At 41.2% G+C, this 18838-nt stretch overlaps 1 protein-coding gene across 8 annotated transcripts in view; it reads left to right on the top strand.

Annotated features, from left to right (window-relative positions):
* The first annotated feature begins 3285 nt into the window (after nt 1-3285).
* Nucleotides 3286-18838, top strand: part of LOC130915256 (cholecystokinin-like) — a 51741-nt gene continuing 36188 nt past the window's right edge. Inside the window, exons 1-4 of one of the 8 annotated variants that reach the window (XM_057835156.1) lie at nt 3286-3546; nt 6274-6339; nt 6422-6513; nt 7706-7825. The gene's annotated coding sequence lies outside the window, so the exon portion shown is untranslated. Of the gene's footprint in view, nt 3547-6273; nt 6340-6421; nt 6514-7705; nt 7826-8060; nt 8208-18838 lie in introns of all 8 variants that reach the window. The other 7 variants (XM_057835157.1, XM_057835159.1, XM_057835160.1 and 4 more) reach the window with 7 other exon arrangements.

The following is an 18838-nucleotide window of genomic DNA, read 5'->3' on the forward strand; positions in this document are numbered from 1 at the left end:
TTTAATTTAATTAATTTATTTTTTCTTTAAAAAGTTACGTAAGTGAATATAACGGAGTAAATGTTACACGTTACCACCCACCTCTGCCTGCAACATGTTCTAAAAAAAAAAAAAAAAAAAACTGGGACTTGGGCATATTTACCACAGTGAAGCGCAACTTCCCTTTTAACAACAACCAGTTAGCTATTGGGAACTCAGAACAGTAATTGTTGAAGCATTATATGAGGAACTCTTTCCCGATCGTTCTTGATGTACAATACAATTTAAGTTGCTCATCAGTCCTAGTCTCTGTTCTTACATTTTGCCAGGTTTGCTCGTTTTATTCTTAATCACAACCCTAATCTTTTTAGTTTATATGAAGTAGCAATGTTCCAGGACACATGATTTCAAACAGCACTAACACAAAATAAGAGCTACAGAATATGGACCACTAAAGTTGGTGAACTGGAGTCGTAAAATTGTGAAATTATTGCTACATCTTTTTTGCTTGAAGCCTGTAATGTCATTAAATATTTCCACATACCCAGATTTCATATGTATTTTGTGTGGATTCAAACATTAAATTCCATATATTTCAATACATAGAGAATAAGAATGAGAACAACATATTCAGAGCAGCACTCAACAAATTATTTACAGTCCATTTGTTGTTGAATGCATGCGTCTTTGTACCCTGTGAAATCATCAGTCAACAATGAACGCTGTTGAGTCAACACGAAATAATGTAATGTTTCCTCTGCTTTGTTTATTTTTACATGATATCATCTTTGTTGGACAAACAGAAATATGCTCTCTATCGAAGACTGTTTTCGTGTGTGGTTATCTTGAATACAAAGTTCAGTAGTGTTAAATGTGATTTATGAGATTTATTTCTGATGAGCTTTACCATCCTCTCAGGAAACCATTATGATGATAATCTGGAAATTGCAAGTAACTTGGGTATTTGCATGTGTGAAGACAGATGAGACTCATTAATGATATGTTTATGAGAGTGTAAACACATTCTTTTGTATTTTTTTTAAAACACCATGCTGTATTTACTATCTTATTACAATCAACATTTTGATATTCGTTTGATATTTGTTTTACAGTTTAAAGTGCACCAAGTTCTCCATAATATAAACTTGTCTTGTGCAATATGTTACAGTGGAATGAAAAAGTATCTGAACCTTTTAGAATTTCTCACATTTCTGCATAAAATCACCATCAAATGTGATCTGATCTTTGCCAAAATCACACAGATGAAAAAAAACTGTGTCTGCTTTAACTAAAACCACTCAAACATTTATAGGTTTTCATATTTTAACGAGGATAGCATGCAAACAATGACAGAAGAGGGAAAAATAAGTAAGTGAACGAAGGAGTCCTAAACAGCATTGTCTGATGTGTATCATGACTCAGTCAAAAGAGCTGTCTGAAGACTTGCGATCAACCAAAATGAAGGAACCATCACATTTAATATTTTGTGTCCCCCACCCCTTTTGGCAGCAATAACTGCAACCAGATGCTTGCTGTAACTGCAGATCAGTCTGGCACATCGATCAGGACTAATTTTTGCCCATTCTTCGCTCCAAAACTGCTGTAGTTCAGTCAGATTCCTGGGAGGTTTGGCATGAATCGCTGTCTTTAGATCATGCCACAGCATCTCAATGGGGTTCAAGTCTGGACTTTGACTTGGCCACTCCAGAATGTGTATTTTGTTCTTCTGAAACCATTCTAAAGTTGATTTACTTCTGTGTTTTGGATCATTGTCTTTTTGCAGCATCCATCCTCTTTTTAGCTTCAACTGTCTGACAGACGGCCTCAGGTTTTCCTGCAAAACATCCTCATAAACTTTTGAATTTATTCTTTCATTAATGATTGCAAATTTTCCAGGCCCCGAGGCAGCAAAACAGCCCCGAATCCCTCCACCATGCTTCACAGTGGGGATGAGGCGTTGATGTTGGTGAGCTGTTCCATTTTTCCTTTACACATGACGTTTGTGTTACTCCCAAACAATTCAACTTTCGTTTCATCAGCCAACAAAATATTTTGGCAAAACCTCTGTACAGGGTCCAAGTGCCTTTTTGCGAACATGAAACGAGCAACAATGTTTTTTTAGACAGCAGTGGCTTCCTCCGTGGAGTCCTCCCATGACCACCATTCTTGGCCATAGTTTTACATATAGTTGATGTGTGCACGGAGATATTGGACTGTACCAATGATTTTGGCAAGTCCTTAGCAGACACTCTTGGATTCTTTGCCTCTCTGAGTATTCTGCAATGAACTCTTGGCATCACCAGTGGTGGATGGCCACTTCTTGGGAGAGAAGCAATAGTGCAAAACTCTCTCCATTTGTACACAACTTCTCTGTTTATTGATGAACATCCAGACTTTTAGTGATGGTTTTGTATCCTTTCTCAGCTTTATACAAATCAACAATCCTTGATCGCAGGTCTGCAGACAGCTCTTTTGACCAAGCCATCGTGCACATCAGACAATGCTTTTCATTAAGACAATTCTTACCAGGTGAATGTTTTATAGTGGGCAGGGCAGCTTTAAACCACTCATCAGTGATTGGGCACACACCTGACTTGAATTGTTTGATACAAATTGGTTTCAATTGCTTCTTTGGCAGAGGATTCACATACTTATTTTTCCTCCTTCTGTCATTGTGTGCATGCAATCGTCATTAAAATATGAAAACCTGTAAATGTTTGGGTGGTTTTAGTCAAAGCAGACACTGATTTTTTTCATCTGTGAGATTTTGACAAAGATCAGACCACATTTCATGGTGGTTTTATGCAGAAATGTGAGAAATTTCAAAAGGTTCATACACTTTTTCATACCACTGTATATATATATATGAAAATACTGCTAGCAAATTTTATGTCCTCCAATAAATGACGTTAAAGTGGGGGCGAGTCATGATGACTTGCAAGTCAGATGGTGTCATGCTTCAATGATGAGTTAAGATGGTCCTTGTTTTCAACTATGGGCTTTCTCGCTATGTCTACATTAGAGAAATCTCAGTGTTGTATTAAAACCCAATCGGACCAGTTTCTCTTTAACTATAACAAGATGATGCCTGCCCTGGCTTCATTACTTGCTTTTGTTTTTTGCTAAGTCACAAACATGACAAACCTACCGACCGACAGGTTTCACTCTACGGACTTAAAAGTAATACAATTTTGCTTTAATGTCACCAAATGCAATCAAACGCTATTTTTAAAGACAAGTCATCATATAATTGTTTCATCACAAAGGCGAGTTTTCATTTCTTTACAAGGGCTGGAATATATTTCACGTCACTCCTTTGTTGATGTGAAAAAGTTGCAAATCACACTTGGAATGTCTTGTCAGGCCACAATGGTATTGTGACAAATCACTGCTTCGTTGGCAGCGCGCCTAACGATTTCTCTGAGGAGATTACATAGTCAGCTGCTAATGGCGAATCATAATACATCATGGAAGCTGTCAGGTGGTAAAAGACAAATGGAAGTAAAACAATCACGTGGAACAACTTGTGGATTTCTTGGAGCCCAACTGAAGAGAGTGTCAGAGTAGGTAGGAAACCATCCCTTTGGCTCAAAAATGTTCTACATCTTATATCACAAAGTAGTGTATTAATTCATTAAATTGATCAAATTAGATAAAATTTGGGTAATTCAAATGCTTCATGGTAGTATGTATTTGCATATAATCCCAATCTGGATAACAATACAGTTTATTAAGGTTAGCATAACAACTGCCCGGTTGTGAGGAGAGCAAACATACAAAATTAAAACAGCCGTTACACCATAAAAAGGAATAGCAGTGACTTCATGATCTGTATCCCAGTAAAGGCACACTGATCCTTGTTGTGCTTCCTATGAATAATACCCTCAAAATACCCAAAAGGAAAATTGAGATCAATGTTCCCCTGTGGTTGTCGTAAAACTAAACTAACAAGATACAAGTTTACGTTACAAACAAATCAAATGACACTCTGATTATGCGCAAGTGTGTTTTTGTTTTTTTCCCCCTATTTTTTAGGCCGTTAATGGCAATTGTCTCTTCAAAAGTGTCAGGCCGGATTTAATCTAACCCCTTTCAGTCTGAAACTGCCTTTCTTTCTCTCTCGTCCATCTCAACAGTCAGACACACAGAGTTTTATCAAAACCACAAGTTTAAAAAGCTACTTTAAGTGACAAAATACTTTTAAAAAATTAGAAACAAAATCAATATAAGTGCAATTATCGCATTTTCTGCACTATAAGGCGCCCATAAAAGCTTTCAATTTTCTCAAAAGCCGATAGTGCACTTTATAATCCAATGCGCCTTACAGTGAGGAGTAGAAATAGTTGTACCCCTTGTGATTTTGCAAGTTCACCCACTTAGAAAATAGGTTGAGGTCTGAAATTTCAATCATAGATGTATTTCCACTTACAGAGACATCATCCACCCCAAAAATCCGAATCTCACATTGTATGATTTTTCAATAATTTATTTGTAATTTACTTGGGTTAATAAGTATTTGTACCTCTGAGAAAATCAGAATCATTTAGTGTAGAAGCTTTTGTTTGCAATTACAGAGGTCAGACGCCTTCTGTAGTTCTTCATCAGGTTTTCACATATGGAAACAGGGATTTTGGCCCATTCCGCCATACAAATCTTCTCTCGATCTGTCGGGTTTTGGGACTGTCGTTGAGAAACACAAAGTTTCAGCTCCATCCAAATATTTTCTATTGAATTGAGGTCTGCAAACTAGCTAGGCCACTCCAAAACCTTGATATGCTTTTTACACAGCCACTCTATGGTCAGTTTGGGTGTGTACTTCGGATCATTGTCATGTTGGAAGATCCAGTCATGGTTGGAAGATCTACCCATGGCTCATCTTCAAGTTTCTGACTGAGGGAAGGAGATTGTGGCTGAAAATCTGACAACACATTTCACCATTCATCCTCTGCTTTATACAGTACAGTTGTCCTGTCCCCCTTACCGAAAAGCAGTCCCAAAGCATGAGGTTTCCACCCCCATACTTCACAGTGGGGATGGTGTTCCTGGGATTGTACTCATCCTTCTTTTTCCTCCACACGTGACGAGTTTGCACCAAAAGGTTCTACTTTGGTCTCATCTGATCAAATGACTTTCTCCTATGGCCCCTCTGCATCATTCAGATGGTCCCTGGCAAACTTTAGACAGGCCTTCACATGTACTGGCTTCAACAGGGGAACCTTTTGAGCAATGCATGACTTTAAATCTTTGCACCGTAGTGTTCTACTGAGTACAGTAGCCTTTGAAACCGCATCCAGCTCTCTTTAGGTCATTGACCATCTCCTGCAGTTTAGTTCTAGGCTGAGAACTCACTTTCCTCATCATGAGTGATGCCCCACAAGCAGAGATTTCACATGGAGCCCCAGTCCTGGGTAGATGATCAGTGATGTTTAGCCTTTTCCATTTTCTAACAATTGCTGCAACTGTTGATTTATTCTCACCAAGCTGCTTTCCAATTGTCCCATAGCCATTTTCCAGCTTTGTGGAGCTCAACATTTATTTCTCTGGTGTCTTTCGAAAGCTGTCTGGTCTTGCCCATGGTAGGAGTTGGATTATGACTGACTGTGGGGTGTACACGTGATAATTATGAGCTCAAACTGGTGGTGGGTGGGTGGTTACTCATGGAGTAAAGGTGGACTTTTTTTTTTTTTTGAGTAAACTGAAAACTCTTTGAGTGTTTTAATTTTTGCTAACTCTCAGGGGTACAAATACTTATAAATCCCAGTAAATTACAAATAAATTATTGAAAAATCATACAATGTGAGTTCATGATTTTTTTTTCTAAGATCTTTTTCTCTATAAGTGGAAATGCATCTATGATTGAAAATTTAGACCTCTACCTATTTTCTAAGTGGGTGAATTTGCAAAATCACAAGGGGTGCAAATACTTCTGCTCCCCACTACATATGGATCAATATTAGTTAATCACGGCATGACATTTGCTTTAACACAGCTTCATCTACTAGTGGATGCATAATGCAACCCCAACAACTAAATTACTACGACTGCGCCTTATAATGCGGTGCGCCCTATATATGAAAACAGTTTTGAAATAGGCCATTCATTGAAGGTGCGCCTTATACTCTGATGCACCTTATAATGTGGAAAATACAATACTTAATCTGCCCGTTCTTTTGGTGCTTATTAAAGCCCAAAATTGCCTCTTTTTATGCAACATAGGCACACCCACATTCTATGGAAAATACATACATACAGTACTGTATAATTATCAAAATGTAAAAACTCTTTCCGATGCAGTATTACGTGATTGAATTGCTGTGGTGACCCACGATAAGACAAGGCAGAAGTTGCAGCTAAAGTAATGTAATAATACTATGAAATACTATGTTTTTGTATTTGTTGTTGCAAAACACATATACTTGTTATTCATTTTTTGTTTGCACAGGTTGAATTAAACAGTTTTGGCAAATTACACATTGCAGCGGTTTGCCCAACAAGTCATCGGTGAAACAGCTTTTGTTGAGTTTGCTATGATGGGTATGTGTAAACGTTTCTTCCTCCTAAACTGGCAGGAATTGTTTTCAGAAAAGAAATCACTATCTCATGTACAGTGTATGTACACTGCAATAAATTAGTATATTTAATTATTATTATCATTTTTAAAAGCTTGTTTGTCGGAAATCTTCTTAATTCAAGAACAAATATTGTTCAAAATATCATTTTGGAAGCAAATTTTTCTTAATTAAGATCTGTGATTCTCAACTACCAGTTACCTGTTACCCCCAGGAAGATGTAAACGTTTTACCCCCCCCAACTCTCTGCTACTTCTGTAAATATTCTCATTTGTCTGTAAAATTATTAGTACAAATACACCTCTACATAACATTCTGCCCTTTTCAAAATTTAAACACAAGAAGTAATATAGATCAATTTATAAAAGATTATAACTTTATTAACATTGTTTTGTTTAAGTGCGCCAACTTGCATGAATAAAAAAAAGTCCCATCCAAACTGTTAAAATACACTCAAGGTACATTTTTTGACCATTTGATACTGAAAAATAAAATCTAATAAAATCAATAAATAAAAATAAATTCAAATTGATCATCAATATTACTTCATGAGGACAATATGCCAAACAATTTGACCGACAAAACAAAAATTAATAGAGCAAAAACAACAGTGTCATTGAACAGAGGGACAGATTTTATTTTTGCTGCAAGCAGTATCAGTTCTTTTGCTATAATGTGGTGTTATCTTGCGCTGAGCAACTTGGTATGCCACCTTATGTGACAGTGCTCGATGGTTTATTGATATAACACAGAGAAAGTGGGACGATTGTTGGCAATATGGTGAAAAATTACCAACTTTTAGATGTAGGGCATAGTAAGAACAAATAGTAATACTTACTTAAAGTAAGTGGAATATTCTGACACATTAATCTGTTAACCAGAGTTTAACACTCAAAACAAGATGGAGAAAATTCTTTGACTAGATTTAAGAAAAGTAATGTGATTAAGATGTTAAAAAATTGCAGTGTATATTTCTCTCATTGATTGCCAAGAGCAAAGTACATAAATAAATGATCACCTTATGAATGTAGCAAATAGCAAGAACAATGTTACTTTTCCTCAAGCCTCTCTTTGCCTCTCCTTCTGGCTGGTCTCTAATGTGCCATATTTCCCCTACCCAATTACAATTTTGGAACTGTTTGCCACCTTTCTATTAGTGCCATGCTGCCTAGAGCGCAAAAAACAGATGTTCATAGAGCTGCAGCAGCACACACTCACATCCTGATGAAGATAAACAATGGTGTCCACCCCAATTTACCTTCTCTGCCACCTTTCTGGTAAGTGTTACCACTTACACGTTTTGATTTAACACCTGTCTGTATATAAGGGGTTTTGTATGAGGTGAGGTTGTTGTTGTTGTTTTTAACACCAGCCTAGACAACACATAAGGCGATAAAGACATCATGACAATAAGAGGAGATCATTATTTTCACAGCGGGATTTACACTTTACATGATTGTAATTTGTATTGAAAACTTTAAAATGCACAGATGATACGCGTTGTGCTGTCAGATGCCAAATACGGTGATGGTTCTCGAATGCAATGAGTGTAATCAAAGCACAGGTGCCATGGCGGAGCTACATCACACCTGCTATGAGGACATAATACAATCTCTGAAACACCTGTGGGAAAATGCGTTATGGTCCGATGAAACCAAGGTAAAATTCCAGAATAAAGTAACGGCGCAAACAAAACACTGCTCATTATCAAATGAAAATGCATAAAGTGAAGCATTGTGGTCATATTTATTTTAGCAAATTGGAACATATGTGCATTGTTTAGTTAAAATTAATTTTAAAAAACATATATAGCATTTATATATTCCAAATATAATTAAAATAAATGCAGTCCTTTAGGTGAGCCTAAACCCACAGCCACGGCTCAACATTATTACCATCAGAACAAATATAATTGTATTATTTTCCATAAAAAGTATGCGTGTATGACTCGTATCATGTTTACTTTATACACACACTCGCTTTCAACAGAGACAGTTGCCAGAGAGAAAAAAAAACACCACGTTTTACCGCCGCTAGACACACTAAACATGCTGGAGTTAACTCTCGTAGCTGGTGGGAAATGTTCATAATAATGTTTAGTAAACTTAAATTTTGTGTAAATGCCACTGCGAAATCATATTGGAGGTATTGCTTCCTCGGCAGCCACGCTCCACAAACATGTTTTATATGTCGATTAGCCCTCCTCCTCTAAGCCACGGCCGTCTGTAACTTTTCTGAAGCCGAAGTATTCCTATACCAGCGATTTCGTTTTCTCCGATGGGGGAAAAAGTTCAGGAGTTTCACCTCCTCCAGCCATTGTGTAGCACAGCTGACTCACTGAAACTGGGCAACAACCGGTGGAGGAGGGTTGAGCCTTACAGCTGCAAGTGAAGGATTAAGGCCAAGTTATGCTTCCGCGTCAGACCTGCGCCGTCAAGGAAGACCCAATTTACGACCCTGCGCCATAGCCTGACGCGCTCCTATTGATTTTTCAAACCCTAGTGTCACGTCAACGCATATGGAGTAGCAGAAATGGACTGTGATTGGTTCGCTCAGACTGTTGTTTCCGGTTCAGCGCGAAATCACCGCCATTGTAAAACATTCTTTTTCTACACGCAAAAATGGACCAAGCCGACGGGAGTATCATCGAAGAGCAAGTCTCGTCAAGACATCATAAAGATTGCCAAATGGCAAGGTCAGCGATTGAATAAAAAGAAATGGAAGAACCACCGAGACGTGTGTGTTCGGAATCGAGTGGCCGCACGAAGCGGTGATCCAGTCGGCCAAAAACTGCCAGCTTTTTATCACTTTATGTCGTATTTTTGGTCGGTGCACTTCATCGTTTATTGTGTACAGATTTTTGCTGTGAGTCTTTGACTTATTTACGTGCCACACTTCAAGTATATGAAGAATAAAGCACAGGTTTGGTGTCAAAAGAGTTGTTTTGGTCTTTAATTTTCAACAACAGACAGTTGACACACGATACATCATCACTGATTGAGAGTGCCTCGATGCTTTTATGATAACGTTAACATCAAGGCTTCCAATGCAGTTTGGGAAGTTCAATAGATGCCAGAAATCTGCTATGGCTTCCCACTGGCTAGTTGTAGGACACGGCAAACAAATCAGGCTGGAGGCCTTTGCAGACCTTGGACGCAGTGCTCGACGCCAGTTTGAAGCTAGTCGCCACAGCTAGCTGGTCTCCACCCGAGTTCTAGACTAGTGTGCGGCATCAAACGTCGGCCAGACCGCCACGAAACCATCTTCAGCGTCGCCTGTGCCTCAACATTTCTATGATCAATATTTATTCATTGTTGATGAGCAGAAGATTTACATTCAAGCGTTCCATCTTGCATTGTTTATTTTTTCTCCTTTAAACTAGACTAGCGGAAGTCAACAAGCATGCCCCAAAACCGTACAAACATAACGCCACACCCCTCTAGTGGCTTGGCAGTGAATTACGGAGCAACGCGTTCCCTCACCGCAGAACTATCGAATGCTCATTGACGCCTTAGTCACTTCGCCGTCACCGCAACGCAGGAGCATAACTCCATGCATTTTTGGGACATAAAAAAAGTGGCTAATACCTTAGGGACGGTATGACAGAAAATTTTGGGGGCTTTGAAACCTTGACGTTCTCATACCACAGTATACCTTGAAACCGGTAATCGGCACATGTCTATACTGTGTGCTGGTCCTCACTGGTCTTCCTCAAGGCAAAACACTACCGCTTTTGTCCACATGCGCAGCTTAAATCAACCAAAACTGAAAGCTCCCTAGTGTTGCTTTAAGTATCAACTTTTGAATAGCTGCAAACTGTAGTGACCACTGGCCCTGAAAGAGTTGAAACTTGTTTTTCAATTATGATTTACAGCTTTTTGATTTTTAAAATCTGATTTTTTTTCCCCCCTACAAAAGCCTGGCATTTTAACAGAGGTGTGTAGAATTTTATATGCACTGTGTGATTGTTGCTGTGCTGTTTCCAGCACTTCTTTATTCATTCAGTAAACCTCTATTTCCAGCCAGTGACAGACTGCCTCAGGCTGGCAATAAGGCTGTGGAAACAAACTGTCAAAACATGACAGGGTTGGCGAAAAGCGAAGGGAAAGAGAAGGAGAGAAGAAGATGAAACTTCATTCACAGACATTTTTTTCCAAAAGTGTAAACTAAATGAAATCCGATTAGAGCTGAAACGAATACTCCAGTAACTTGAGTAACTCGAGTTTGAAAATTGAACTGAGTAATTTTATTCGCCTCGGGGAATCGTTTAATTTTGCCGGCTCTAAGCATCACGTTTTGCCCGGACTACTTTTAATGCGGGGCAACGCGCTGACGTCTGTAGAGAAAAAAGCAATAATACCTGATTTCAGCCGACGGCCTCTACAAACGCCAACGTTGCTACAAACTACCCCCCATGATGCTACGTTGGTAGCAGGTAGCGTCTGATGCGTCTCATAGATATCACATGTATAGAGAACTAGATGCGAAATGACAGACTCGTCAGCGTTAGTAAACATCCGCCATCTTAAAGCAGTAGACTTCTCAGCGCTAGTAACCTTGCTAACGTAACGATAGCCCTGCGGAGGGCTAGGTTTCTATTAATTATGACTACTGTCGATGCGTGGCTAACGTGTCTTACATACAGACTTTATTTAATCTGTAAAAACAGAGAGCTGTAGAGTGATAAGGGTGTAAAATAAAAACATAATAAAGCTGACAGTCAATTTTAGCTCAGTAGTCATTGCTGGATAAAACACCAAGTATCACTGGTACCTAATGTGCTCCAATACCGTAGGTATCATACATTTATTTTGAACACTGCAAAAACTAAAAATCTTATCAGGACTTACAATTTAGACTACCATATTTTTCGGACTATAAGTCGCACTTGAGTGTAAGTCGCACCAGCAAAAAAATGCACAATGAAAAAGAAAAAAAACATACATAAGTCACACCGGAGTGTAAGTCGCATTATTTGGGGGAAATTTATTTGATAGAATCCAGCACCAAGAACAGACATGTCATCTTGAGAGGCAATTTAAAATACAATAGAGAACAACAGGCTGAATAGGTGTATAGTATGCTAACATTACATGACAAGTTAGATCGGGCCTAAAAATTCCAGCCCGACCCGACCGGTATTAAAGCACGACACGGCCCGAGCCCAATCAATGAACTTGATTAGCTTGCCCGGGCCCGAAAAACCCCCGAAGTTTTATGTTTTATTTGTATGCACGAGCCCGGGAAAAAAAAAAAAATTTAATTATGTTTTATTTGTGAGGACTCAGGAGAAGGATGCGATGCGTGGTTGCATTTTGTGTGATCACGCTTGTGACGATGCCAGTACATATATGCATAATGATAACAAATTAAAGCCTATCTTTTGTAATAAATTCTCCCAATTAAACAAGACTGTAAGATGAATATTCAATAAACATTTATATCTTTTATATTTGCGTGTCTGTTCTAACAGGCGGATAGTGGATTTGACATTTATTTTAATGTTTTCTCAATGTTTGAATAGTCTACATATTTTTATGATCATTATAAATGCATTTACACAACAAAATAACGCTGGAAAAGTTTGTCAAATATATTTCTCGTATGAGACCAAAACGCTACATTCATTTACATTCAGCGAAGCCAAAACAGGTTTCCGTATAGCATCTTCAACAATTTGAATCCTTTCCATATCCCACCCCTACCGCAGTTGTTTGCTTTTCAATTCCCCTGTCTTTAGTTTGTTTTTCACTCCTAGCTGCTCCATATCGAAAAGGAAATACCAGGATGTGGACTCGCGGAGGGCGCCAGGGCGGGAGGGGAAGATTGAAAAGAAAACGGGGCCACTGCGTTCACGTGCGCAGGCATGCACAGCGCCTTCTCGGTTTTATCCAAATTATTTATTTCATTTATCATCCATATATCGTTTTAGTATAAATATATGAATATATATATATATATATATATATATTTTTTTTTTTTTAAAGTTAGCGAGAGAGAAGTCGGCCCGACCCCACCCGAAATAATCACACATAAGTCGCTCCAGAGTATAAGATGCACCGTCTGCCAAACTATGAAAAAAACTTCGACTTATAGTCCGAAAAATACAGTAATTTAAAACTTAACTAGAATTTAAAGATAGCTTGACACAAATGGAAATTCAACTGAAACACGTGGGAAAAACACCTAACTTTTAAGTGATGTGTTTATGCGGAATGACATTTTTAGGTAAGAAATAACATGTTTAAAAAAAATTTTTTTTTTCTTTATAAGATCTAGAAGTTTTCTGAGTGAAAGCTGTGAATTTGTTGTTGTTTTTTCTCTAGTCACATCTTAGATGCAATTGTTGGCTGTTTTCAACAATGAATATCGAAAATAAAGACATTGATTGTCTGAAAAAGGTTCAATATTAAGTACAATGTCTTGTTTTCTCATGTATATTTATAATTGGTCTTTACCTAAATAAATGTTTTATCCGATTACTCGATTAATCGATAGAATTTTCAGTCGAATACTCGATATCCTAAAATATTCGATAGCTGCAGCCCTAAATCTGATTAAAACAACTTGACATTCATCTTTACAATGCCATTACAGCGTGTTGGGTTGGACTTGATTCACAAGCCCCAGTGACAATGTTAGATTTATGCCAGCTTCAATGCTCTCACGCCTCCGCCCCTTTTATTATGCTTGTTGATGAAACTTGCAAACCAGACGGTAGTCTCGAGATCAATATTCACCTTGATACCCAAACCTTTGATTTAATATGTTGTTGTTGATTGACAAATTAGCAACCACAATGAAATTAGAACGGTGAGGTCAGAGAGTTGCGGGACTGGCCACACAGATACTAATGTTATGACGGTCCAAAGAGAGGTGGTGAGGATCTATTAGTGCAATCAGTCCAATATCTTCTCATGTTATTTCCCTCGGGGAACTCATTTTTAAGATGAATTGCTGTTAAAACAACACTTAATGATTTTCATTTTAGGCTCTGTATCACACAAACCATTCACTTGCTTTAGTCCTTATATGAGATTAAATGCATGGAATCAAACAGCCGTAAATCGGTATTTTATTAAACGTATTTGTTGTGGCAATGACAATACACTGGAATTGAGAAGGAGGAGCACAAAGGCAACATTAATTAAACATAATCACTGGTCTTCTTTTTTTTATGTTATTAACACGCAATTTAGTAAGCTCATGCCTCACATCTAATTCCTTTGAAAAGGGAATATGTAATCATAGTCATCGCGTCATCTTATTGGTAATTTTGTGAGTGAATTCAATTGTGGTCTTATATAAGTGCAGTATTAGTTTAATATTTTTCTCCTGTCACACTGCAATGAAACACCAGCTTCACCTCTGTTACCACCTTTGACTACTTAGAATCCGCAGAGGCTGACTGCAACACTTATTTTCACTACAACTCCTGCAGGGATGTGGGTGATTCTTCTGTTTCTTCACGCAATGAAACCTTGACCTCTTGCTATATTGTCAGGGTTATCTTAAGATTGGCCCATTTAGATGAATTTTCGAAAGCTTTGCAAAAAAAAGTTTAGCATTACTACCATATTTTTTGTCGCCCTTTGTCTAGGAGCTAAAAATCTCTCACTAGTAACACATACTTACCGACGTTATCATCAACATCACCTTTATTCTAGATTTCGACAAAAATGAATTAATCTTCCTCCGTGGGAGCTGACAAAAAGTGGCAATTAATTGAAGTAGGATGAGTCATTATTATGAGGGAAGCGCATCAGAGTGGACAAACACGCATTCTTGAAAAATTTTATGATGCATGTTCGAGTTGCACTGATGTCATTGTGCGCCACATACCTTTTTTGGGCCAATGTAGCAGATAATAACTTCCTGTTGAGACTCATTATCAGGAAAATAGGATGTGGCAAGAGAAAAGAAAAATAAAAAATTCAAGCACCATGCATAAGAATAGTACCGTATATTATGGTTAAAGGAAACCTCGGACTTAAAGACTTTTAAGCTCTAATAAACCACAATTGTTCTCTTTTTCTAAAATGTGTTATTAGAAACATAAAATATTACCATGAATTTAAAAATCTATAATATTTAGTACATGTTTTGACCTACGGAGGGCGCCATGTTTTAAGTGTGCAATGAACGCTCGGGGTGATGATGTTATGAATGGCAAGCCGTTGATGTGGATCCCAAACACAGACCAAAAGATCAGGTAGAGTTAATGCTTGTATTTATTAAGTACAACAAAGGGAGCACGCTGGAAAACGCGAGTGTAACAAATTACAACTAAGGGAGCACGCTGGAAAACGCGAATGTAACAAATTACAACTAAGAGGGCACGCTGGAAAACGCGAGTGTAACAAATTACAACTAAGAGAGCACGCTGGAAAAACGCGAGTGTAACAAATTACAACTAAGAGAGCACGCAAGAAAGGCGCGAATATAACAGAGTACAAAATCCTAACTACAAAGTCCAAAAGAGCACAAACGTAAAAATGATCAAACCAGACCACGACTGTAGAATGTCGGGAAGCACAAAGAACGACAATGAGAACACAGCGGTAAGCAAGGCAGGTAGCAAGCAATAGTCCGACACTAGCAGATGGTGACAGGCTTTCTTAAATATTGAGCTTTCCCAATCAAGCACAGGTGTGTTGTGTTACCCTGCCAGTCTGGTTCAATCAGGAGCTGAATAAAGAAAAAAGAGTTGAGAACACACAAACATGACAGAACCCCCCCCTCAACGGACGCCCCCTGGCGGACCACCTGGTTTCGTGGGATGAACGGAGTTGAAATCCTGCAGAAGCGACGGATCGAGGATCCAGGAGCGGGGGACCCACTGGCGTTCCTCAGGGCCATAACCTTCCCAGTCGACCAGGTACTGCACCCCTCTACCCCGCCTCCTAGAATCAAGAATGGTACGCACCGTATACACCGGCCCACCGTCGACCACGCGAGGAGCAGGAGGAGGCACTGGCGGAGGGTTCAAGGGGCAGGTGGAGACCGGTTTGAGCAGGGACACATGGAAAACTGGGTGGACCCTCATGGAGCTAGGAAGCTTCAGCCTGACAGAGACCAGATTGACCACAGCATCCACAGCAAACGGACCAACGTATCTCGGGCTCAGCTTCCTAGAAGTCCCAGCAAGGTGCAAATCCCTCGACGACAGCCAGACCATCTGGCCTGGACGATAGACCGGAGCAGGCCTTCTGTGGCGGTCAGCTATCTGGCGGTTGCGTGCTGCCGTGCGGACCAGTGCAGCCCTTGTGTTCCTCCAGACTTTATGGGCCCTCCTCAGGTGGACCTGGACAGACGGCACAACTACGTCTGCTTCCTGCGACGGGAACAATGGAGGTTGGAATCCGTATGCGGTCATGAATGGTGACCTCCCGGTGGCTGAGCAAACGAGGGTGTTGTGGGCATACTCCACCCACGGGAGGTGTGATGACCAGGAGGCTGGATGCAGTTGACAAACACAGCGGAGAGCGGCCTCTAGCTCCTGGTTGACCCGTTCTGTCTGTCCATTCGATTGCGGGTGGTAACCCGAAGACCGGCTCGGCGTGGCCCCCAATGCCTTGCAGAACGCTCCCCAAACTTTTGAGACGAACTGTGGCCCCCTATCAGAGACGAGGTCAGCAGGAATGCCGTGAGCCCGGAATATGTGCGTCACCAACAGGTCAGCAGTCTCCAGAGCTGAGGGCAACTTTGGGAGTGCGACAAAGTGTGCCATCTTTGAGAACCGGTCCACCACAGTCAAGATGACAGAGTGACCTTTGGAGCGTGGGAGTCCAGTGATGAAGTCCAGTGCCACATGGGACCAAGGGCGAGATGGAACAGGAAGTGGATGTAGCAACCCAGCTGGAGGACGATGAACCGCCTTGCCTCGAGCGCAGATGGTACAAGCAACGACATAGTCCATGACATCCTTGCGCATGCCCGGCCACCAAAACCTCTGGGAAATGAGGAAGAACGTGCGGGACACACCTGGGTGGCAGGCGAACTTGGAAGTGTGACCCCACTTCAGCACTCCTGCACGTTGAGCATCTGGAACAAATAACTTGCCAGCGGGGCAGCCTCCAGGCACCGTTACACCCCGCAAGGCCTCCTCCACCAGACGCTCAACCTCCCACCGTAGCGCCCCAACAATCAGGTTGTCAGGTACGACTGGCTCCTCTGAAGCACCCTCCTCCACCGGTTCATGGATCCTTGATAGTGCGTCAGCCTTTCCATTCCTTGACCCTGGACGGTAAGTAATTACAAAGTTAAAGCGGGTCAGGAACAATGACCAACGGGCCTGGCGAGAGTTGAGGCGTCTGGCAGCCCGAAGGTACTCCAAGTTTTTGTGGTCCGTGAGTATCTGGAACGGCTTTTCCGTCCCCTCCAACCAGTGCCTCCATTCCTGCAAAGCCTGCACAATGGCGAGTAGCTCCCGGTTGCCGACATCATAATTTGCTTCCGCTGGGCTGAGGCGGCGGGAGTAGAATGCGCATGGGTGCAGTCTCTGGTCGACCGTAGACCTCTGGGACAGGATGGCCCCCACTCCAGAACTCGATGCGTCAACCTCGACCACAAAAGGAAGATCAGTATCAGCATGGACCAGGACAGGTGAACTCGTAAATGCTCGTTTAAGGCCTACAAATGCGGCTTCTGCCACAGAAGACCACGTAAACGGCCTTTTGTTGGAGGTCAATCTAGTAAGGGGCTCGGCCCTCATACTATAATTCCGAATGAAACGCCTGTAAAAGTTGGCAAACCCGAGAAACTTTTGGAGTTGCTTACGCGATGTTGGAGTCGGCCACTCGGCTACTGCCTGAATTTTAGCGGGATCAGGCCGGAGCTGTCCCTTTTCCACAATAAACCCCAGAAATTGTATTGAATCCCGGTGAAACTCGCACTTCTCTGCTTTGACAAACAGTTTGTTCTCCAGAAGTCTTTGCAAAACCAGGCGGACATGTTGCTGATGTTCCTGCAGGCTTCTTGAAAAGATTAAAATATCATCCAGATACACAAAACAGAATACGTTCAACATGTCGCGTAACACATCATTTATGAGGCTCTGGAATACCGCAGGTGCGTTAGTCAGCCCGAAAGGCATGACCAGGTATTCAAAATGCCCGAGCGGTGTTTTGAAAGCGGTTTTCCACTCGTCTCCTTCACGAATTCTGACCAGGTGGTAAGCACTGCGCAAATCTAATTTTGTGAAAATGGTGGCTGATTGCAATGGGGCGAAAGCCGAATCCAATAACGGTAAGGGGTATTTGTTTTTAATAGTAATCTCATTGAGACCCCGGTAGTCAACGCACGGCCTAAGACCCCCATCTTTTTTGCCGACAAAGAAAAACCCCGCCCCTAAAGGAGAAGACGAAGGGCGAATAAGGCCATCAGCTAAGGAAGAGGAGATGTATTCCCTCATTGCCTCCTGCTCCGGTTTAGAGACCTGATATAACCTTGAATTGGGCAGTGGGGCATTGGGCAGCAAGTTAATGGCACAGTCGTAGGGACGGTGCGGCGGCAGGGTCATAGCATGTTCTTTACTAAAAACGTGTTTGAGATCGTGATCATCAGAAGGGACATTGACCAAATTAACTGGCTCGGTAGCCGCGTGTGCTTGAGCGGGAAGTAGACACGCCGACCTTAAACAGTGTGCATAACAGAAATTACTCCAGGTTACAACTTTCGTCTTAGCCCAGTCAATATTGGGGTTATGCACTTTCAACCAGGGGAGCCCCAGTACGACTGGAGCAGATTTACACGGCATAATCAAAAAGCTTCGGACCTCAAAATGATTGCCCGATAGTTTTGTTTTGAGCGGAGGCGTAATAAACCTAACATCCGCCAGGGGTCGCCCATTGAGATCTAAAACCCGTTTCGGTCTAGCAAGTCTTATTAATGTACAGTCAATAGCGTCCACAACACTCTGGTCTACAAAACAATCATCTGCCCCCGAATCGATCAGAGCAGTAAACTTAAAATTAACCCCACCATATGACAATTCACCCGGCAGTTGCAGTCTCATAACACCTTGGGGGTCTCTGGGTTCCTTTGTCTCGTCGCGGGGCGGATTGCTGTCATGTACGAACCTCGGCCCCCCTCGGGCGAGGGGAGCACCAGGAACCGAAGATCCAGGTCGACGCGAAGGAACAGCGTCACAGGCGGCGATATGGTGTCCTGGCGAGCCACAATATAGACACAAGCCTGCCTCCAACCGCCTCCGTCGCTCTGCAGCAGAAAGGCGCCCGCCACCGAGTTGTGTAGGCTCCCCTCCCGTCAGGACTGGACTCCGCGTCGGC

The sequence above is a fragment of the Corythoichthys intestinalis genome, chromosome 4, assembly GCF_030265065.1.
Source record: "Corythoichthys intestinalis isolate RoL2023-P3 chromosome 4, ASM3026506v1, whole genome shotgun sequence".
Classification (NCBI taxonomy): domain Eukaryota; kingdom Metazoa; phylum Chordata; class Actinopteri; order Syngnathiformes; family Syngnathidae; genus Corythoichthys; species Corythoichthys intestinalis.